Raw genomic sequence first — 24,743 nt, 5'->3', positions numbered from 1 at the left:
AGCAGCAGCAGCAGTATCAAACCACAGAACCAAATAAGAGTAAGAAGACAAGTAAATATACATACTATAATATATCGAAGTAAATAGTAAAAGCGAAGCAATAAGTAAAAATTATCACACAATATTGTAAAACAAAATATCAATCGTGTGTATACTTATTCTTCTTTAATGGCGTAGACACCGCTTATGCGATTATAGCCGAGTTAACAACAGCACACCAGTCAATTGGATATTCCAAGCGAAGCCAGGTCCTGCCGCATTGTTTTGTAGAATTTCCGAGCATTGCCCTTGTCGGCCAGCTTGTCAAGCTTTTCATACTCACGTATTTCGCCCTCTCTCTTTTTCTGTCTGCAAATGCGTCACGCTTCCCTGTTCAACTCCCGGTGTCTATCCCATCCCGCACGTGTTGTGGACGATCATAACGTTGCGAGGTAGGCAGTCGTGAAGGCTGAATTTACCGACCATAGTGCCAAAGATACCTTCCTTGCCCACCCTGGCGCTCAGTCCTTGTCCCGTCCATCGCATTTAATGGACGGCGGTGATGTCAGCCTTTACTCCAACGAGGACATCAATCAGCTGGGCAGCGGCATCTTCCCAACTAAGGGACCGGATATTTCAGGTGCAAGTCCTTTAGTTGTTATCTGTAGTGCGTTTGCTAGGGTCGTCATTAAAAGGGGGTTCTCTCATCCGATGCTGTTTGTACCTTTTGGAACGAAGCTCCTTACGGCAGGCTTGGAGAAGATAGGGATTTTGCTGCGGGACCTAACTGACAAAAAAGTGAGAGTAAAACCTTAAGAAAAAGTCCGTAAGAAAAAAGTATTAATTCCTTAATTTTAGGCGGGCTCTAACTAAGTGTTCGCTCCCCTGCACATTTGTTCACCATGAAAAAGTTTATGTGCGCTTTTGTGAATAAGCTTTAGTATCATTGAGTGTCATTGTGTTGCCATATTCTTTCAATTCGTTTTCCTTAAAAAGTATAATTAATTGAAAACAATACATATTGGAACGAAGTTCCTTACGGCAGGCTTGAAGGAGATAGGGAGTTTGCTGCGGGACCTAACTGAAAAAAGTGATAGTAAAACCGTAAAGACCGTAAGCTCTTCGAACTCAAAAAGTTATTTATAAGTATCTTTGTTTGAGAACCAGAAAAAATTAATGAAATGATGACGCTTCCCTCTTTATCTCATCTTTATCGACTTCCAAGAGACGTTCAGTACACTTCATAACCTGGAATGCATTCGATAATAGAGTGGTCCCCTTAAAATTAATTGATTTAATAAGACGATCTTCTCTGATGTGGGTTAACGTACTTTGTAAGAAAAAGAGCTCATTAATTGAATAAAACCACCTATACGATGGTAGAGAGTCTTCTTTATAGACTTGTCTAGGTCCAGAACTAACCGTATCCCAAAATTAAAGTTTTTATTATAAAAATAAAAAAACACCGAGCATTTATAAATGTGGTAGTTTCAGATTGTTGGGAGGATTAAAATCATTTGTATGGGCACGTCCCAATCTTTTGAGACCCCACATTATCAGGTGGTACTTTTTATGCTCTTGCAACCAGTTACTATAGAGTATTATAGTTTTGTTCACCTAACGGTTATACGTATCACCTAAAACTGAGCTAGATAGATATAGGGTTATGTGTATATACATATGTATATAAACGATATGGACGAACAGAAAAGTTGAGTTTCGGTTGACTGTCAGTCTGTCCGAACAAAAATCGCCACTAACCTTTTGAAAAAGTAGGCGTGGCCCCGCCGTCTAATAATGTACATAGCTCTTAAACCACTTAAGCTACAATAACCAAATTTGCTGGGTATAAATCTTATAAGAACTTCTAGCGACCAAAGTGAATGAAATCGGCGGATAATCCCGTTCATTTCTACTAACAGCACGATAAATTAATAACTAAATACGCCGGAGACCACCATGATGACATGAGAAAGCTTATGGGAGCCGATTTGAAAATTAGACTATGAGTGTGGCACCGCCAACTTTTTGTTGTAATCCCATATCTCGGGACCCGACTGACCGATTTCGACAAAATTTAGTACGTGGCATTCTTCTTACATTCTTATGTAACATTGTGAAAATGGACGGAATGGGAAAACAACCATGCCTACTTCGCATATAGCACAATTTTAAATTCCACTTGATTCGTTCAGTTTCCAGTACACAAATCAAGTAGCTATGAATATAACTGGTTACAACTTTGCACAATTAATATCTTTAGTGTATGCAACCTTATGACCAAGAATTGTTTAAATCCAATCAAAACTATTAAATTTATATTCAAAATATTAATTTACATTTTTTACTTGAAATTTCTGACTCTAGACTAAAATATTCCCTTAACATCGTATTGGATATAGTAATAGATAAGGCTAAACGCGGAACGGGAGGAATAAGCTGGGGTCAAAGTAGAAGTTTCGAAGACCTAGACTATATGGAGACATTATATGTTTAATAACACACACCTTTGCAAAAAGAAACCCATCAATGGGGCAAGAAACGGCAGCGAAAGTAAGCCTCGGCTAAATCAAAGAAATGCGTATAAACACCACCTATACCCAAAACTTCCAAGTCGATTGTAGAGAACTCGGAAATGTGAAATTCTTTTAGTTACTTGGGCAAGTTATAGGCATGCACATTTGGTTTTACCAAACTGGACTATTATTTTGTTATTTTAGTTAATTACACTGTGATAGCTTTTTTCAAAAAAAAAAAAGACAAGACCAAATTCGACGGTTCCCCCCTATTTCGGGTCCTATGAATCGAACTGCATCATTACTTTTTTGAGTTACAATCATGGTTTCATACTAAAATTTTTGTTGAAGTTTTTTATCAAAGTGGCCCATGGTAAGAGAAAGGCACATTTTTCTTCGGTCTCTAACTTTTTTAATGTTGACTTTTTTGGTAAACTTTCTTTGGCAAAGCTTCTCAGAATACGTCCGTCTTTAAGTTCTTAGATGACTGTAAACCCCAAAATCAATGTTTTTTGTGTCCTTATAGCCAATACTTCGAAAAAACTGAAATTTAATCAATTTTTTTAATGTTTTTTCCTCCCGTTTCGTCAATGTTTTAATTTTCCCTTTGATACTTATACATTAAGTGACATTTTGTAATAGTAAGAAATTGAAGCAAAGACAACGTTCTGAGCAAACTAACCATTAGAAAAAAACTTAACAAAATTTGTATTTTTTAAAAAAGCTACACTAACTATGTTTGTGTGCTGTTTTATTTTTTTTTTGTATCTTATAAGTGTTATCAATAAGTATCATAAATTTGTACACAATATTTAAATTAAATTTAATAAGACTCATCGAGTCAAGCTTTTTGCCGCTGTACCAATGCTCAAGGGGGGCGGCGACTTGGTGAAATCTTTCTCCATGCTCATCGGATTCAGTCGGAACTTGCTGCTCAAAATGGTCCTTGTGATGGTGAAGGAAATGAATTTTTAAGGAGATATTCACACCTATTTCTTCAAAAGTGTCTACCATGTCATCCACATATTTTTTCCAATCTTCAGACCGGTGCACTCCTAAGCAATGGTTTATAACGGTCATAACGGAGTTCCAGGCAATTTTTTCATTTGGCCTTAGAAGTTCTCCGAATTTTGCGTTCTTCGTAAGTTTTCTTATATCGGGGCAATTGAGAACACCTGAAAATAATGTATCAACATAACATTCGTTCTATTAAAAGACTTAAAATACCTTATTTTATTTTCGCAACACTTAGTCTTGGAAATAAAGGGTGATTTTTTAAGAGCTTGATAACTTTTAAAAAAAAAAAAAACGCATAAAATTTGCAAAATCTCATCGGTTCTTTATTTGAAACGTTAGATTGGTTCATGACATTTACTTTTTGAAGATAATTTCATTTAAATGTTGACCGCGGCTGCGTCTTAGGTGGTCCATTCGGAAAGTCCAATTTTGGGCAACTTTTTCGAGCATTTCGGCCGGAATAGCCCGAATTTCTTCGGAAATGTTGTCTTCCAAAGCTGGAATAGTTGCTGGCTTATTTCTGTAGACTTTAGACTTGACGTAGCCCCACAAAAAATAGTCTAAAGGCGTTAAATCGCATGATCTTGGTGGCCAACTTACGGGTCCATTTCTTGAGATGAATTGTTGTCCGAAGTTTTCCCTCAAAATGGCCATAGAATCGCGAGCTGTGTGGCATGTAGCGCCATCTTGTTGAAACCACATGTCAACCAAGTTCAGTTCTTCCATTTTTGGCAACAAAAAGTTTGTTAGCATCGAACGATAGCGATCGCCATTCACCGTAACGTTGCGTCCAACAGCATCTTTGAAAAAATACGGTCCAATGATTCCACCAGCGTACAAGCCACACCAAACAGTGCATTTTTCGGGATGCATGGGCAGTTCTTGAACGGCTTCTGGTTGCTCTTCACCCCAAATGCGGCAATTTTGCTTATTTACGTAGCCATTCAACCAGAAATGAGCCTCATCGCTGAACAAAACACGCGCGCGAAACACATTTCGAACCGAACACTGATTTTGGTAATAAAATTCAATGATTTGCAAGCGTTGCTCGTTAGTAAGTCTATTCATGATGAAATGTCAAAGCATACTGAGCATCTTTCTCTTTGACACCATGTCTGAAATCCCACGTGATCTGTCAAATACTAATGCATGAAAATCCTAACCTCAAAAAAATCACCCGTTATTTCTGTCAAACATTTAAAAGCTTCGGCATCTCGATTTATTGCTTTTATGAAATTTTTGACAATTCCCAATTTTATGTGCAGTGGTGGTAGCAAAATGTTATTAGCTGGTATCAGCGGAATATGGATAACATTTGCCACATTTAAATGAAATTCTGTGCGAAGCTTCCAATCAAGCATTCTATATTGGTTTCCGCGGTACCTTGTGTCCCAATTAAAGGGTTGCAAGAATTAATTCACGCTATGAATGCAACAGAGAATTTATGAATTCATCTCATAACTCGAGTTAAGCGCCGACGGTGAGTTGGAATTATGTGAATGCAGATACAGAGAAGACATTGCGAGTTGCTGTTTATCGCTAGCAGGTAGACTCAGCTCATTCATCTCATAAACAAACCAAACTCACACTCATATCATCAACCAGCAGTGAATGCAAAGCGTTAGCGTTCGCTTAGTAGTGGAATAGTGTGTGATCGTCACTTATTGTTGTGAATTCATTGTTTCTCTCATTCTTTTAACAGAACAGTGTGCACCCATAGTGTTCAGCTAAGCAAGCAAATAGAGAAGATAAACGGAAGGGTTTTCCACACAACATGTTTGCCTGCATTGTACTGACCGTAGACGCCTAACCGAGACAGTTTATTAAATATTTAAATTCGTCATTTGTTTTGTGTATAGGGAGATAAAAGGGGGTAAAATAGTTTTGTCAGATTTTTATTTTAATATCTCATATTTTTCATCAAAAATAATGGATGTAAGTAATTGACCGCGAAATTCAGTGGAATTGTTTGCTAATATTTGCCATGTAGTAATACAATTTACACCTGTGTCTCTGTTTACGTACGTTTTTTGGTTTTCCCTAATGTTTTTTTTACGATTTATCGACAGTTTATCAGCATAATACATAGGTATATTTACACATGAGTTAATTGGACTGGAAATGAATGCGAATGTAATTAATAAAAATGTGATACTTTGGAACTAAAAGTTGTATGTATTTTGTGATTTAAAAAGAGTTTTTTTTCAATTGTTCCAAAGGACAGGTTTTAGTTCTAAAATATTTTTATTTTTTATAATACTTTGTTAAATCTATTAATGCCTAAATAAACTTCACGAAAATTGCAATAAAATTTAATATTGGAAACATTTTTTTATTCACATTCGTATGTAATTATCTATGCGTATTTACATACTTCTTTCTAGTCGTGCAACTACAATAACTCGAGTTAACAGTTGTTAATTCACACGAACATCATTCACTCATCCAACATCCTTCTTGCACAGAATTAATTCACACCAACAGAATGAAATGCTTTGGTAGACCAATTCTACAGAGAGTGGATCGTTACTTGTGAGAGTGCTATGAGTTGAGCGAACTCGTTGTTGTTCTCACTAATGAGACTCGGTCCTTATTTTACCCAAACATGAGAATTCATTTTTACGTTGTATGAGTGAGTACGAGTTGAAATTTTTGGACAGTGACTCAAAGTTTGTTTTTTGCGTATTCATACAGCCCTTTAGTCCCAATGACAAATGAAGCACATATTTTTTGTGTATCCTGTCTGCAAACCAGTAAGCAAGGCGATAACTTTTAAATCCGCACATATCTTCCATTGATGCTGCTGATACTGAACTCCGTCCAAAATTAATTTCATTGCTTCGTATGTTTCCTTTGTGTTGGAGCCTATGGCGATTGGAACCGGATTTTTTGTGTTATCCACATACATCAATACTGCTTTTAAACTATTTTTCGACGAGTCAATAAACAAACGCCATTGCTCTGGTTTGTACTCACAGTTCATGTATTGTATAAGACCAGGAATATTTTTACAATACGAAAAAGTATTGTCGCCATTAACCTCAAAGAAATCTAAAAGCTCCTCCTGTCTTTTGCGGTATCCATACACCTTCACATCTTTAGACAATATATTTACCGAACGAAGATGATGTGCTAGGCAAATCGCTTGTCTTTGCGATAATTTCAGCTGTCGTACCATCGTATTCAAACGGGCTTGGGAAATCTCCAAATGACGACATGGGCTTTCAACTTCGGTTCGGTTATACATTGTGAGTAGATCTGTAGGCTCGGTGGAAAATGTTGGCGAAATATATCTGTCAGTTGGACTTGGACATCTTGGTATCGGAACACTTTCTGAGTGAGATACTGGTAGCTGTGCAGATTGAACACTTTTGTAAACAGTGTTTTTTTTGTTGAGTCTTGCACATTTGTTCTTGCACGCGTAGCAGTTACCAGTATGATGCCCTTGTGATGCCGAACCCCATTTTTAGGTACAGTCTTTTTGACCAGTTATGCAGGTTGTTGTTGCATTGCGTGCAAATGGTATTTGGCACCCAATCTACGTCTCTTATAACGGGCAAATCGAAATATTCCTCGTAGATGCCGGCAGTTCCCGAAGATATTTTGCGTCTACTCCGAGGGCTTGTAAATTTTCCACATACGTAGCAGAACAATTGGACACTTATTCATTTTAATTTATTTTCTTAATATACAAGGCACTAAAACAATGTTCTTTCCGCGAAGTCAAAGTCAAATTAACTACTGCAATCTATGCTTAAATTTTGACTCTTAGGCAAGCATTTAACGTTTCTTTCAAACGTTACTTGTTGTTATTTATTATCAGTGCAGTGGTTAAAAGCTTGACTCGTTGCTTGCTGATTTGTGTTGGACATTGATAGATGAGTCTTGTTAAATTTAATTTAAATATTGTGTACAAATTTATGATACTTATTGATAACACTTATAAGATACAAAAAAAAAATAAAAATTTTAAAAAATAAAAATTTTGTTAAGATTTTTTTCCAATGGTTAGTTTGCTCACAACGTTGTCTTTGCTTAAGTTTCTTACTATTACACGATGTCACTTAATGTATAAGAATCAAAGGGTAAATTAAAATATTGACGAAACGTGAGGGAAAAAACATTAAAAAATGGATTAAAATTCAGTTTTTCCGACATATTGGCTATAAGGACACAAAAAACATTGATTTCGGGGTTTACAGTCATCTAAGAACTTAAAGACGGATATATTCTGAGAAGCTTTGCCAAAGAAAGTTTACCAAAAAAGTCAACATTAAAAAAGTTAGAGACCGAAGAAAAATGTGCCTTTCTCTTACCATGGGCCACTTTGATAAAAAACTTCAACAAAAATTTTTGTATGAAACCATGATTGTAACTCAAACAAGTAATGCTGCAGTTCGATTCGTAGGACCCGAAATAGGGGGAAACCGTTGAATTTGGTCTTGTTTTTTTTTTTGACTATCACAGTGTAATTTGAACTACATTTTTTTCATTTTACGTAATTCATTATTTCTTAAAATACTAAATTTTCTTAATATTTATCTATACTTAAATAAAAACTAATCAGCAAAACTTGAGAGAAAAATCAGGACAACCTACATAAAATTAAGCACATGTTTTTTTGCAAATTGTATCGATTCGACATTAGCCGAAGGAACTTCGTTCCTACCTGGTGTCCCACGACACCACATTTCTTTTATTCATTGGGGCGTCTTTAACGTGGCCTATCCCAAACCCAGAGCGCAACCGTGTGGAGGGGATGTTTCGCCTTCTCAATTTAACTCGTCTTCAAACGGCTGTTCTTAGACTACTCAGAGAATACTTGGTCGAAAACCGGAAGTCGTGAGCTTCTTGAGCCGTGTGTAAAAGAATCGTTTCTGGCCACTCCCAAGTGAATGGCGATCAGAGAACATTTCTCACTTGCGTGAATTTCTACACATGACTCCATCCTCCATCGTGTGTATGCAGTGCTGAAAATAGAAAACAAATAACAATGTTTCACTAAAACAGTGACTCCAAAACTGTAACGATAAAATTTTTAATGTGTCTCGACAAAAATTGTTTTCAAACTCTTAAATAGATGTCTTCACTACAAGAGTAGAAAGCACCTCTCAAACCGTACAAGATCAATTAAAATATTATATACGGTAGGAACTTCTTACACAAAACAAAGTTGAATCAGAAAACAATACGAACATTTTTTTATTTTCACTTGAAACAAATTTCTCTCAAGATGGAAGCATCCACCTTACCATTTTTTTAAACTAATTTTAAACTGTATTAATGGAATTGTAGAATTTGACGGACGAGATCCGAACCAATTAATGGATTTTATTGGGTAAATTGAAGACATATTACCCACAATATCAATTTTTTATGCATATAATCAAAAAATTTTATACAATTATCTGAAAAGAAGATGCGTGCGAAGAACTAAAGAAATAATTCACAGATGTGGACAAGTTAGTGATTGGGAAACATTGAAACGAATACTTTTGAGTAACTGCGGGGAAAAGAAAAGTTCAGGGGAACTTATGGATGAGTTGAAAACCAACAATAGAAAGTTATTATTTTAAAATAAATAAAAATGAACAAACTACATAATAAAAGCGCATAATGATTTAAATTTTTCAACGAATGAAGTCAATAGAATAGCGCTGAAATCATTTAAGGGGGAAGATACCTTTAGAATTTTCTGGCTAAATGAGCAACTGACCCCCCTCTTAATATAATATGACACACCCCACACATACACACCATACTCAACACGACTACACCATCTACATCATCCACACATCATATTCACATCCACACCTCACACTCAACACACCTGCATCATATACACCACACACGAGGACACCGGACACAATGAACAAAAGGGACTGACGAACGGCGCCGAGCCTCTCTTGTTATCGGTCCGTGCGCATACCCACTCGCTTGTTTCCAACCGCTCAAGTGCCAACGTTTTTAAACCTTTTTACAAATCAAAATCATCAAAGGTGAGTGCCGGTAGTGTAGTGTTATACCAATTCAAATATGGTCCTTCGAGCCGTACCGGACGGCACCAGTGATAAAGTCAATTAAAAAAAAAAAAATAATAATAATAAAAAATAAAAGAATAAAAATAATAAATAAATAAAAAATTAATCACGGTGACGCGACGACGCGGCAAATAATAAATAATATCACCACAAAAGTGAAGTGAATAAAAAATATACATACATCTATAAAAAAAAAGAACATAATATGTGCACATAATTGTGATTTAAAAAAAAAAAAAAAAAAAAAAAAGCAAAAGGTGAAAACTGTGGACTTAGTAAAATACAAAAAAACAAAAAAAAGCCGGTGGTGACAAAGGGAGCAAAACCAAACGCCTGTTAGTGACAAACGAAAAAAAAACTGTGAAAACAAAATTTTTTTTTAAACAGCGGTGGCAAAAAAGATAAACAGATAATAAAATAAAAAAGTACCGGTAGGATAAAACCTCCACAAAAAACAAAAACAAAATTTTTTACCGGTAATGCCAAAAGCAGATCTTGAAAACATATAATATACATACATATTTACATATATACATATGTGCAAAATTTGTCAAGACGTACAAAGTGAAGTGTTACAAAATAAAAGTGAGGTGACTAAAAGTGCAAACATAAAAAACATGCGCACATATAATATACATACATATATGATTGCCGGTAAATGCTTACCGGTGTGTTATAACAAGCTGCGGCAATCATAAGAAAAAGAAAAAAACATATGCGCAAATACAATTGGAGATAAAATACATACATACATATATGTTACATATATTTCTATATATTTCTAAATATTCATTCCAAAAAGCGTAACTTGCTCACTTATTATTCTAACCAACTTGATACATATGCTTAATAATATTCACATCAATATTTTTCAAATACATATATGTACATACATACATATATGTTACATATATTTCTATATATTTCTAAATATTCATTCCAAAAAGCGTAACTTGCTCACTTATTATTCTAACCAACTTGATACATATGCTTAATAATATTCACATCAATATTTTTCAAATACATATATGTACATACATACATATATCTCAAATTAAAAGATTATTAAATTCTCTCTTCGCGGCTTATTAACACGGCGAACATATGAATATACATACAAACACATGTATATGCGGCGCAAATATAAAAATATATATATATATATAACGGGTGATTTTTTTGAGGTTAGGATTTTCATGCATTAGTATTTGACAGATCACGTGGGATTTCAGACATGGTGTCAAAGAGAAAGATGCTCAGTATGCTTTGACATTTCATCATGAATAGACTTACTAACGAGCAACGCTTGCAAATCATTGAATTTTATTACCAAAATCAGTGTTCGGTTCGAAATATGTTTATCGACAAATTTTGTTCAGCGATGAGGCTCATTTCTGGTTGAATGGCTACGTAAATAAGCAAAATTGCCGCATTTGGGGTGAAGAGCAACCAGAAGCCGTTCAAGAACTGCCCATGCATCCCAAAAAATGCACTGTTTGGTTGGTTTGGTGGTTTGTACGCTGGTGGAATCATTGGACCGTATTTTTTCAAAGATGCTGTTGGACGCAACGTTACGGTGAATGGCGATCGCTATCGTTCGATGCTAACAAACTTTTTGTTGCCAAAAATGGAAGAACTGAACTTGGTTGACATGTGGTTTCAACAAGATGGCGCTACATGCCACACAGCTCGCGATTCTATGGCCATTTTGAGGGAAAACTTCGGACAACAATTCATCTCAAGAAATGGACCCGTAAGTTGGCCACCAAGATCATGCGATTTAACGCCTTTAGACTATTTTTTGTGGGGCTACGTCAAGTCTAAAGTCTACAGAAATAAGCCAGCAACTATTCCAGCTTTGGAAGACAACATTTCCGAAGAAATTCGGGCTATTCCGGCCGAAATGCTCGAAAAAGTTGCCCAAAATTGGACTTTCCGAATGGACCACCTAAGACGCAGCCGCGGTCAACATTTAAATGAAATTATCTTCAAAAAGTAAATGTCATGAACCAATCTAACGTTTCAAATAAAGAACCGATGAGATTTTGCAAATTTTATGCGTTTTTTTTTTAAAAAAAGTTATCAAGCTCTTAAAAAATCACCCTATACATAAAAACGAGTGAGCTTGAGAGAATTACCTGCGGTCGGTTAATTCTCTTTTGGTGGTTTCTTCGTAGGAAAATATACTTATATATATACATGCGTACATATATATGCACATACGGGCGCATATAAATATATTCAATATACTGGAAAAAAATACCCAATCGCCATTGGGTACAAATTAAATAACAATAAATATAACAAAAAGGATTTATAAAATACAAATTTGCACATACATAAGTGTATGATCACACATGTAGATACGCTTACTGCCTCAAAGTCCACATTGGCATATATTCCGCGATACCCCTTGGTTTTCGTCTAACAAAACCAAGCAGGATTGCGTATAAAATATATTCAAAGTCCACATTGGCATATTTCCCGCAATACCCCTTGATTTTTGATCAACAAAAACAAGCAGGACTGTGTAAAAAACCAAAGCGTGATACATATGTACAAAGTGCAGTGATCTCTAATACGAGCGCTCATTAGCACATAATAAATAAAATATCCACCTATAGGTATACCCTATAGGACATCTGGACATAAAACGTATATAAAAGAAATATACACGGAAAAATAAAATACTTATAAAAATTTCCGGTCAACAATAGATAATTAAATCGAATTTAAGCGATATTCAGTATACGCGTAATATTTTACTTAATTTGGAAAACTTTTATTTACTTAAAAGAGTTCACGTCTAAACATTTCGGTCAAAACTCTTTTTAACTTAAAAGAGTTCGCGGTTACAAACACTATAAAATACGTAAAGCGTCTTATCATATTAAGTTCGTTCAAAACTCTTATTTATTTAAGAGTTCACGTCTACTCATATACATATATAAACGAAAATATTTTTCGAAATCTCGGTATCCAAAAGCCATTGGTTTTATTGATTTTCTTCTATTGAACAATTTATATACGAAACTTTTTTAAACATCTGCAAGTCTAGTTTTCACTACGACGTTTTGATATTCTATACATCTTTTAAATGAGCTCAGATTCAAAGGACAGTAAAACAACTCATTTGCTAAAGTTCCCAAAATGATTTCAGACGAAAAAAGTCCGTGTACACCTGCTGAAGCTACACGCTCAAAGCAAGGTGCTACAAAACTAAAGAGGGGTAAAGATATTTTTTATACAAAATTCATTGCTGAGAGTGACAGTTTGATACGATACTGCACTCGATTTTCATCTTCACCGATTCAAGACAATTCTGAATCGGTCTTAGAAATCAAAAAAGATAATTTAGACAATTTCTGGACACGTCTCCAAGCGGCATATGACGCAATCGTAGAATCTGACGACTCAGATCCACCGGAAAATTTTAAATCCTCGGCATACACCAAGTATGAACACTGCCTAGACCAGTTCGAAGACACAAAGGCAATGATTTCTGATCAACTAAAGCTATTAAGAGCGATTGCACCTAGTCCACAACCGAGAGTAGAGCTGCCACAAAGACAAGCCCAAGAGGCAAGTTCAGGCATTCATCTTAAAGTGCCAGTATGCGACACAGATATATTTCATGGTGGTTATGAATAGTGGCCGTCCTTCCGGGACATGTTTACAGCTGTGTACATAAACCGTCCTAAATTATCACAAGCGCAGAAATTGTATCACCTCAGATACAAAACCAAAGGTCATCAATGACGAAAATTTTAATTTTGCTTGGGAAGCTCTAAAAGCACGTTATGAAAACGAGAGAATATTGGTCGATAAGCAAATAACAATTTTAATGAACTTGCCAAAAATTCAAAAGGAAACCAGTGAAGAGTTCATAAAGCTTCAATCCACGGTTTCAAATTGTTTGTCGGTTTTATCGACACAGAATATTCCCACAGATAATTGGGACCCCATTCTGGTAAATATATGCACAGCTGCATTACCAGAAAAATCGTTACTTTTGTGGGAGCAATCGCTCTCATCGCGAAGAAAGTGCCCAACGTGGCAGCAAATGAAAGAATTTCTTACTACCCAATACGAAATTGCAGAAAGGGTAGATAAAAAACTAGTCAGAACGAAAAACGTTCAAAACGACCTCAATAGAAGCTTCAATAGACTCCAAGCAAGTAGCCACAATAATTCAAATAGAAACTTTTTAAAAATCAATCGTTCTCTTCCGAACAATATAAACAAACGTCATGCGAACTTTGTAGACGAGGTCACAAACTAAAATTGTGCGAAAAATTCAAAAAAATGAATGTCAGCGATCGAATCAATTTCGTAAGAACGAAAAAATTATGTACCAACTGTCTGTCACATGCGCATACGCTTAAAGATTGCGAAAGCAAATTTAATTGCGTTTACTGCCATAAAAGACATCATTCAATGTTACATATAACAAATTTTTCCAGCTCACCTCCGAACAATGCAAACGTAAAACGAGCAACAGGATTAGTTGCCACAACAAATTCTGAAAACTGCCAAGAAGCACCATGCTGCTCAAAGGCGTTGAAAACCCAAACGCTACATAGCGAAAATCACAGTAGGGTACTATTACCCACAGCAGTTGTCTCCATCGAACACCGAGGAGAACTGTTTAAACTCAGAGCCTTAATAGACCAAGGATCACAACGATCATTTATAGCGTCAAGGGCACAAAACAGGCTACAGTTACCAACAAAACTGGCCAACTTTGAAATCACGGGAATGGGCGGAAGAGTTGTTCAAAACTCAAATGAAATCTGCCCCATTACCCTCTTTTCCCCCAAAGCGGATAAGCGCATACAAGCAGAAGCAATTGTCCGCAATTAACCAACATGCTACCAAGCTATCATATAAATAGCAAACATTGGCAAAAGGTTTCACACCTTAAGTTAGCAGACCCCAACTGCAACACTCCCGCTCAAATAGATCTCCTATTAGGCAGCGATCTCATACCACAAATTATTCTCGAAGGTATTGAGAAAATTATCAAAACATGTCTGGCGCAAAATACCATTTTCGGAAGGGTCCTAAGCGGACTAGTTGCGGAACCAGTTACAACATTAACAACTCAAGTTGAGGAAGTCTCAAATGAGTACCTCAATTCACAATTGAGAAAATTTTGGGAACTAGAAGAACTCCCCCCATATCAGTCACAACCCCTGGATTTTTACAAAGCCACAACTACTAGATCAGAAAATGGTCGGTACGTCGTACGACTACCACTTAAGCAACAATTTCCTAACACACTCGCCTTAGGTCACTCTCGTACCTCTGCAATACAGCAGTTTCTAAGTATGGAAAGGAACCTACTTAAAAAAGGCGAACTCAAATCTGAATACGGTGGTGTGTTAGAAGAATACCTCCATTTAGATCACATGGAGGAAGTAAACCCAGGGGAGAAAATCATCAACGGCAAATACTACTCCTTTTATCTGCCACATCATGCAGTAGTAAAGCCAGACAAAAAAACAACAAAAGTAAGAGTTGTTTTTAATGCTTCGAGAACCACTAGTTCAGGGAATTCCCTAAATGATATTCTGTTTACGGGACCCACACTCCAACCAGATTTAATGCTTCTGATATTAAATTGGCATATATACAAATACGTATTCAATGGGGATGTTGAAAAAATGTATCGTCAAATAGGCTTACATAAAGACGACCAAGATTTTCAACGTATTATGTTCCGAAGATCCCCCACCAGTCCTTTACGCGACTTCAAATTAAAAACAGTTATATTTGTCGTTAACTGTGCTCCATATTTAGCCATTCGAACTCTCCACGAATTGGCAGACAACACAAAGTCAGAATTTCCTCTGGCAACTGAAGTGTTGAAAACTCAAACGTATGTAGACGATATTCTGTCTGGAAGTCACACCCATTCACAAGCATACGAGGCCTTATCACAGGTGATAAAAGCCCTCAAATCCGCAGGGTTTCCATTAAAAAAGATTACGGCAAATCACCCAGATATACTCAAAAATATCTCAAACGAAAATTTGTTGGACACAAATTTCCTTATATTCGAAAAGGAAAGTACAACAAAAACACTAGGCATCCAATGGAATGCGATATCGGACCAGTTCTCATACACGACGGAGTCCACATCCGCATTATCAGCCATAACGAAAAGACAGCTTTTATCCTCGGTGGCAAAACTTTTCGACCCCGCAGAATGGCTTTCGCCAATTATGATCCAAGCGAAAATCTTAATACAAGAATTATGGCTAGATGGAACCGACTGGGGCGAACAAGTGAAACCTCTTCGCTTAGAAAAATGGTCCCAGTTCGCAAACAATCTGAATGACATTTCTCAGATTCAAATTCCACGATGGGTAAATTACTCTCCCGATCACAAAGTTGAATTACATGGCTTTTGTGACGCCTCAGAAAAGGCATACTGCGCTACTATCTATGAGCGCACGCAAAGTGACACCACGACCACAAGCCACTTATTAGTAGCAAAAGCAAAGGTGGCACCTTTAAAAACTATAAGTCTCCCACGACTTGAGTTATGTGGCGCACTACTACTTTCAAAATTAGTAGCCAAGGTGCAAATGTATTTAAACGTGACAAAATGCAATTTCGCTCTGCCTTTCACCACAACAGGTGTTGATTTTTCTGGGCCTTTCCAGGTAAAGGCGTCTATGTTAAGGTCTCCCACTCTCACGAAAGGCTATGTGGCGGTCTTTTTATGTTTCACGACAAAGGCAGTACATCTTGAGCTATGTAGTAATCTGACGACGGAGGCTTTTCTCGCGGCATTTGCTCGCTTCGTCGCTCGACGTGGCTACCCTTCAAAAATCATGAGCGATAATGGCAAAACCTTTATTGGAGCTCAACGAGCCACAGAAAAGCAATTTGTGGATTTTTTAAAACAAGTGTCACCCGACATCGTACAAAAGTACGCCCCTCAAGGTATCAATTGGCAATTCATACCCCCAAGTGCTCCACATATGGGCGGTTTATGGGAATCAGCTGTGAAGAGCTTCAAATCCCATTTCAAACGGGTAGCTGGAAATTTCAAATTCAATTACGAAGAGTTCACGACGCTATTAAATCGAATTGAAGCCGTTCTCAATTCACGGCCACTCACAGTACTATCGCAAGACCCCTCAGATTTCACCGCCTTAACTCCAGGTCATTTTCTAAAAGGAGCACCCATCCTGGCCATACCTTAGCCAGGCGTGGAGTCGCTATCTCTATTAATGGGAACGAAGTAAAATCCATCATGATTTCAGCCGCCGATGAAAGGACGAATACAAAAGATATCGTTGGAAGACTCCTGAACAAGCGCCTAAACTTGAAGACTGCGTCCTCATTCACGATGATTGTCTACCCCCTACCAAGTGGCGGCTTGGCCGCATAGAAAAGCTTCATTATGGCTCCGACGGTCACATCCGGGTCGTGGATCTCCGTACGCAAAACGGAACATTAACCAGACCGCTCGTGAAGCTGTGCTTTTTACCGACTACCGACGACCGCGAATCCTAAAAACGAAAAAACCAAACCGATAATATCGCGATATAATAAAATCACAAAATTTAACAGTAATACGAGAAATACGCCAATATCGACCGTCAAAAATAACAAACCGTCAAAGACAACAGTGAAAACTAACGAAAAATGGTCGATCAATACGACGACCCATTCATACCACATATCGTGGCACGATTGTCCATATCATTTCATATGACAAATATGTATAACTAACCATCTCCTTTACCACAGATCACCATAGAGGTAGATACGTCAGCCGCAACCCCATGAACTGCTCGGGCTACCAATGCGCCACGCACCGGGCCTACACCAGCGCCCCGAACTGTGGCCGCAACAACACCGGCAACAACACCGGCAACTGCACCGGCAACAACGCCGGCACCTGTACCGGCAACCGCGCCTGCAGCGGTACTTACACCCGCACCTCGTGGCACCCGACCACCAGCGACTACATCGAGGACTTCGGAGACCCGTCGGATAAGGTGTCCCATCTGTCGACGCCCTCATCGTCTCCACCATTGTGGAATATTTCTGGGTATGCGGCCTTTGCAACAGCAGCAAGTTGCTCAGGCTCACGGGCATTGCCTCAACTGCCTGTCGCACACTCATGCAACAACAGAGTGTGATTCACGTGGGCTGTGCCAAATGTGCCACCGGCCGCACCACACGCTGCTACACCGCAGCTCGTCACGCGAGGTGAATCGGCCCCCCATCCATCGCGGCCGCATACCCCGATTCCAACCCTCAGTTCCTGCCGCACCGCTGCGGAGCGGAACATCAGTGCGGCGTCGACAGCCTGTTTCACCATCTCGTCGAGCAACGGGTCTGAGCAGCATTGTCGCAATGCTGCAACAGCTGCAGCGCCTTTTAGGCTAAACAGTCGTTTAGGGGGGCCGGGATGGCTAAATGAGCAACTGACCCCCCTCTTAATATAATATGACACACCCCACACACACACACCATACTCAACACGACTACACCATCTACATCATCCACACATCATATTCCAAACATCTGCACCACATTCACATCCACACCTCACACTCAACACACCTGCATCATATACACCACACACGAGGACACCGGACACAATGGACAAAAGGGACTGACGGACGGCGCCGAGCCTCTTTTGTTATCGGTCCGTGCGCATACCCACTCGCTTGTTTCCAACCGCTCAAGTGCCAACGTTTTTAAACCTTTTTACAAATCAAAATCATCAAAGGTGAGTGCCGGTAGTGTAGTGTTATAGCAATTCAGATATTTTCAAAAAATTTTAATTTTTTTTTCGCTCTAATCAATTGAAAAACTATTCAGAAATATAGTCTCGAAGTTTCATTGGTTTACTCCGAATATTTTCGAAGAAAAAGGCCCTAGAACCATTGCACTTCATGCAGCAGTCTATACAACCGGAGAACTTTGAGGCTCGTTTCCTTTGATAGTTGTTTAAGTATTTTGATCTCGAAAAACCCAGGTAAAATGCCACTTTTTACAAAATCCTGGCCTACACCCCCGATTTTCCGAAATTCTCAAAACCCCTCTACTATGCACTTGATAAAATCTTTCAGATTAAAACAAAATTTATTTTAGCCAGGAAGTTGACGGCCGCAAAAAAATGTCAATCAACGTGATCGTTGATATTTCCGCCATTTTGTTTGTTTTTTTTTTACATAAAAAAATTTTTATTTTGCAGTTCAATAATACCTCTTAACACATATGCAAAAAACCCGGATATGATCTGTTTTTATTCTTCCATAATAGAATTGGAAAAAATTACTTTTTTTGACGGTACTAAAGGCGTTTCCCTAGAGAAACCCCGACAGTCTAGATAAGGCATACAAAATAATTATCAAGGCTTGACAGCGCTAGGGCAACAAAAGAAAGATCTGAACGAAATTAGTTATCTTAGGATTAATTTTAGTGATAACGTTAACAATAGAACATATGCCACAAAACAGGTATTTATGGTAATGTAGGTAATAACTATAACAGTGGCAACGGATCAAACCAAACTACAATGTCAAACCAAAGAACAACAGGGAAATTTTAACACAGAGAAACTTTGATCAACAAAGAGACGGCAATCAAATGCGAAATTATAACCAATCAGGAAATTACAATCGGTCCGCAATATCAACCAGATAAAACAGAACCTATGGATATTGACAATGCAAATACAAATTCTCAGTGGGAGGCACAAAACAATTACCCTATATAGTAATAGATAAACACATAAGAAAGTTATATTTCATCATTGACACTAGAGCAAAGTTTAGTCTGATCAATGAAAATATTTATAACCCGAAATGAAAGAGGGAAGTTGATGTGTAAATCACAGCAATGGGAAGAAAAACGAAAGTTAAGAAGCTTTGCAAATTCCCAATATTGAAAGAATTTAATCAAAAGGAATTCATATATGAACAATATCTTAAGGAAGCTTAATGCGATAATATACTACTCAAACAGAATTATAAAAAACAAATAAAACAATACTAACTTTTTATCTAACAAAAGAAGAAATATAATATATAACAAAATCAGCTACAAAGGCGATGAGGTGGAAATTTTCAATAATGACATAAAAGATAAATGTGTCACAGAATTCGTTGACACCAATCCTTTAACAGTATGGACAGAAATAGACTTTTAAATATACTAAAAAGATATAAAAGCGTATTTTACAACGATTATGGTAATTTAACATTTACAAGGTCAACAAAACATAGAATAATAACCAAAAATTATATTCCGGTTTACTCTAAAATCTACCGGTATCTAGAAATACACAAACCGGAAATAGAAAAACTAATAGACCAAATGTTAACCCAAGGTATAATTAAAGTATCTACATATTTGGCTGGTATCAAAGAAGGTGGACGCAACCAATGAACAAAAATAGCGTCTTGTAATCGACTACAGGAAGTTGAACAGCGTAACTAGGGAGAAGAGATTTCCAATTCCAAAAATAGACGTTTGCGTTATCCACTGCAAATGAACATTATGAATTTCTACGAAAACCTTTTGAATTGCGAAATGCACCGGCAACGTTCCAAAGGCTAATGAACGATATATTAAGAGAATATATCGGCAAAATATGCATTGTGTACATGGACGATATTCTAGTATTTTCTACAAGCGTAGAACAACACCTAGAATCATTGAGCAATCCAACCAAATAAATGCGACATTCTAAGACAAGAAACAAAGGAAGAAACTAGGTCACTTGATTAGATGGTATTAAAGTGGAAGCAATAGAAAAGATTCTACTTTCAAGAAGCGTTAAGGAAACAAAAGCATTTTTAGGTATTACGGGATGCTACAGGCGATTCATAAAGGATTACTCAAAAATCGCATATCATTTAATACTTCTTCTTCTTCTTAATTGGCGTAGACACCGCTTACGCGATTATAGCCGAGTTAACAACCGCGCGCCAGTCGTTTCTTCTTTTCGCTACGTGGCGCCAATTGGATATTCCAAGCGAAGCCAGGTCCTTCTCCACTTGGTCCTTCCAACGGAGTGGAGGTCTTCCTCTTCCTCTGCTTCCCCCGGCGGGTACTGCGTCGAATACTTTCAGAGCTGGAGTGTTTTCATCCATCCGGACAACATGACCTAGCCAGCGTAGCCGCAGTCTTTTAATTCGCTGAACTATGTCAATGTCGTCGTATATCTCGTACAGCTCATCGTTCCATCGAATGCGATATTCGCCGTGGCCAACGCGCAAAGGACCATAAATCTTTCGCAGAATTTTTCTCTCGAAAACTCGCAACGTCGACTCATCCGCTGTTGACATCGTCCAAGCCTCTGCACCATATAGCAGGACGGGAATTATGAGAGACTTATAGAGTTTGGTTTTTGTCTGTCGAGAGAGGACTTTGCTTCTCAATTGCCTACTCAGTCCGAAGTAGCACCTGTTGGCAAGAGTTATCCTGCGTTGGATTTCTAGGCTGACATTGTTGGTGGTGTTTACGCTGGTTCCAAGATAGACGAAATTATCTACAACTTTATGACTGTCAACAGTGACGTGGGAGCCAAGTCGCGAGTGCGACGACTGTTTGTTTGATGACAGGAGATATTTCGTCTTGCCCTCGTTCACTGCCAGACCCATTCGTTTTGCTTCCTTGTCCAGCCTGGAGAAAGCAGAACTAACGGCGCGGGTGTTGAGGCCGATGATATCAATATCATCGGCATACGCCAGCAGCTGTACACTCTTATAGAAGATTGTACCTGCTCGATTAAGTTCTGCAGCTCGAACTATTTTCTCCAGCAGCAGATTGAAAAAGTCGCACGATAGGGAGTCGCCTTGTCTGAAACCTCGTTTGGTATCGAACGGCTCGGAGAGGTTCTTCCCGATCCTGACGGAGCTTTTGGTGCCGCTCAACGTCAGTTTACACAGCCGTATCAGTTTTGCGGGGATACCAAATTCAGACATCGCGGCATAAAGGCAGCTCCTTTTCGTGCTGCCAAAAGCAGCTTTGAAATCGACGAATAGGTGGTGCGTGTCGATTCTCCATTCACGGGTCTTTTCCAAAATTTGGCGCATGGTGAATATCTGGTCGGTTGTTGATTTACCAGGTCTGAAGCCACACTGATAAGGTCCAATCAGCTTGTTGACGGTGGGCTTTAATCTTTCACACAATACGCTCGATAGAACCTTATATGCGATGTTGAGGAGGCTAATCCCACGGTAGTTGGCGCAGATTGTGGGGTCTCCTTTTTTATGGATTGGGCATAGCACACTTAAATTTCAGTCGTTGGGCATGCTTTCGTCCGACCATATTTTACAAAGAAGCTGATGCATGCTCCTTATCAGTTCTTCGCCGCCGTGTTTGAATAGCTCGGCCGGCAATCCATCGGCCCCTGCCGCTTTGTTGTTCTTCAGGCGGGTGATTGCTATTCGAACTTCTTCATGGTCGGGTAATGGAACGTCTGCTCCATCGTCATCGATTGGGGAATCGGGTTCGCCTTCTCCCGGTGTTGTGCTTTCACTACCATTCAGCAGGCTGGAGAAGTGTTCCCTCCATAATTTAAGTATGCTCTGGGCATCAGTAACTAGATCACCTTTGGGGGTTCTACAAGAGTATGCTCCGGTCTTGAAACCTTCTGTAAGCCGCCGCATCTTTTCGTAGAATTTTCGAGCATTACCCCTGTCGGCCAGCTTATCGAGCTGTTCGTACTCACGCATTTCGGCCTCTTTCTTCTTCTGTCTGCAAATGCGTCTCGCTTCCCTCTTCAACTCTCGGTATCTATCCCATCCCGCACGTGTTGTGGTCGATCGTAACGTTGCGAGGTAGGCAGCCTGTTTTCTCTCCGCTGCGACACGGCACTCCTCGTCGTACCAGCTGTTCTTTTGCACTTTCCGAAAACCAATGGTTTCGGTTGCAGCTGTACGTAAGGAGTTTGAAATGCCGTCCCACAGTTCCCTTATACCGAATTGTTGATGAGTGCTCTCAGAGAGCAGGAGTGCACGCCGAGTAGAAAAACGTTCGGCTGTCTGTTGTGATTGCAGCTTCTCGACGTCGAACCTTCCTTGTGTTTGTTGGCGTGCGTTTTTTGCTGCACAGAGGCGGGTGCGAATTTTGGCTGCAACAATATAGTGGTCCGAGTCGATGTTAGGACCTCGGAGCGCACGCACATCTAAAACACTGGAGACGTGCCTTCCGTCTATCACAACATGATCGATATGGTTGGTGGTTTTTCGATCCGGAGACAGCCAGATAGCTTGATGTATCTTCTTATGCTGGAATCTAGTACTACAGATAACCATATTTCGGGCCCCGGCGAAGTCGATCAGCCTCAACCCATTTGGGGATGTTTCGTCGTGGAGGCTGAATTTACCGACCGTAGTGCCAAAGATACCTTCTTTGCCCACCCTGGCGTTAAAGTCGCCAAGCACGATTTTGACATCATGGCGGGGGCATCTCTCATAAGTGCGCTCCAAGCACTCATAAAAGGCATCTTTGGTCACATCGTCCTTCTCTTCCGTCGGGGCGTGGGCGCAAATCAGCGATATGTTGAAGAACCTCGCTTTGATGCGGATTGTGGCTAGACGTTCATTCACCGCAGTGAATGATAGTACTCGGCGACGGAGTCTCTCTCCCACCACGAATCCAACACCAAACTTGCGCTCCTTTATATGGCCACTGTAGTAAATGTCACAAGGACCTACTTGTCTCTGTCCTTGTCACGTCCATCGCATTTCTTGGACGGCGGTGATGTCAGCCTTTATTTTCACGAGGACATCAACCAGCTGGGCAGTGGCACCTTCCCAATTAAGGGACCGGACATTCCAGGTGCATGCCCTCAATTCGTAGTCCTTATTTCGCTTGCCATGGTCGTCATCAAAAGGGGGGTCACTCATCCGAGGCTTGTTGTTCCTTTTCATTGGGGGTGTTTTTTTACGTGGCGGGTCCCAAACCCAGCGCACATTCCTATGCAGGGGATGTTTCGCCTTCTCACGTTAGCTCGCCTTCAAACGGATGTTCTTAGGCTACCCAGAGGATACTTGGTCAAAGACCGGAAGTCGTGAGCTGCTTGAGTCATATGCAAAAGAATCGTTTCTGGCCACTCCCAAGTGAATGGCGATCAGAGAACTTTCCTCACTTGCGTGAACTTCTACACGTGACTCCATCCTCCATATCATTTAATAAGGACGCAAAAAAAAAACGTTAATGACAAGGACTAAAAAGATTCTTTCGATAAAACAAACAATGTTTATTAAAAATGATCCCATTCTTATCCACCCAGACTTAACAAAAATGTATACTATTGTTACAGATGCTAGCAATTTTGCACATGGAGCAGCCCTTATACAAGATAACAAAACAATTTCAGTCGTACCTTGAATGGACATGAAAAACTTATAGTACGATAAAAAGATAGTTAGTTGCATTTGTTTGGGCAACGAAATATTTCCGTCCATACTTATTTGGCCGACACTTCGGTATTAAAACTGATCATAGACCATTAGCTTGGCTGAAGAACTTAAAAGAACCAAACGCTAAACTCTAAAGATGGAAAATAAAACTAAATGAGTTTGATTTCGATATTAATTACACAAAAGGAAAGGAAAATGTAATTGCAGATGGTCTAAGCAGACTAAATTATGAAAAGAATAATATGATGGAATTGAATTCAAACGAAATATTCAATGTTGATGACATATCGCTCATTTGCTGCAAGACCGGCATAATTCAAAAAACGTGATTTTTGAGTTAATGCTGCAGAATTGTTCGTTATATCATACTTCATGTTGAGTGAAAAATTCATATGAATACCTCTTATATGCTCCGCTTGAGAAGAGGTGTAAGGTTGGAGTCACCGTGTAAGGTTGTAGTAAGTTGAAAACTTTAAACGCGTTTTCTGGCGAATCGATTTTTTTGACTTATGCCGGCCTTGCAGCAAATGAACGATATGTAGATACGCAGAAATGAATAGTACTCGTACATAGTACATACTTCATAAAAATAACAGAAAACGCAATCAATATATAATATATAAAAATCAACTTATAATTCAAAGAACGCAAAGACAATCAATAACAAAGAAAATAATACTTCAAAGGAAAATAAGAAACATAATAAACGCACAACTTTAAAGTGACATTTTAAAAATAATGCAAGAGAACCTACCTGAAAAAATTAATCGTAATATACTGCC

At 38.7% G+C, this 24,743-nt stretch overlaps 2 protein-coding genes across 8 annotated transcripts in view; one reads left to right on the top strand and one right to left on the bottom strand.

Moving 5' to 3' along the window:
• Positions 1 to 24,743, top strand: part of LOC115066076 (sodium- and chloride-dependent GABA transporter 1) — a 373,293-nt gene that overhangs the window by 105,652 nt on the left and 242,898 nt on the right. The window lies entirely within an intron of this gene.
• The window catches only part of LOC125779124 (craniofacial development protein 2-like), a 245,945-nt gene continuing 241,781 nt past the window's right edge, over positions 20,580 to 24,743 (bottom strand). The window contains exon 2 of the mRNA XM_049459716.1: positions 20,580 to 20,696. The gene's annotated coding sequence lies outside the window, so the exon portion shown is untranslated. The remainder of the gene's footprint in view (positions 20,697 to 24,743) is intronic.

This window comes from Bactrocera dorsalis, chromosome 6 (genome assembly GCF_023373825.1).
Source record: "Bactrocera dorsalis isolate Fly_Bdor chromosome 6, ASM2337382v1, whole genome shotgun sequence".
NCBI classification, from domain to species: Eukaryota; Metazoa; Arthropoda; class Insecta; order Diptera; family Tephritidae; genus Bactrocera; species Bactrocera dorsalis.
This window is presented reverse-complemented; position numbering and strand designations above follow the sequence as displayed.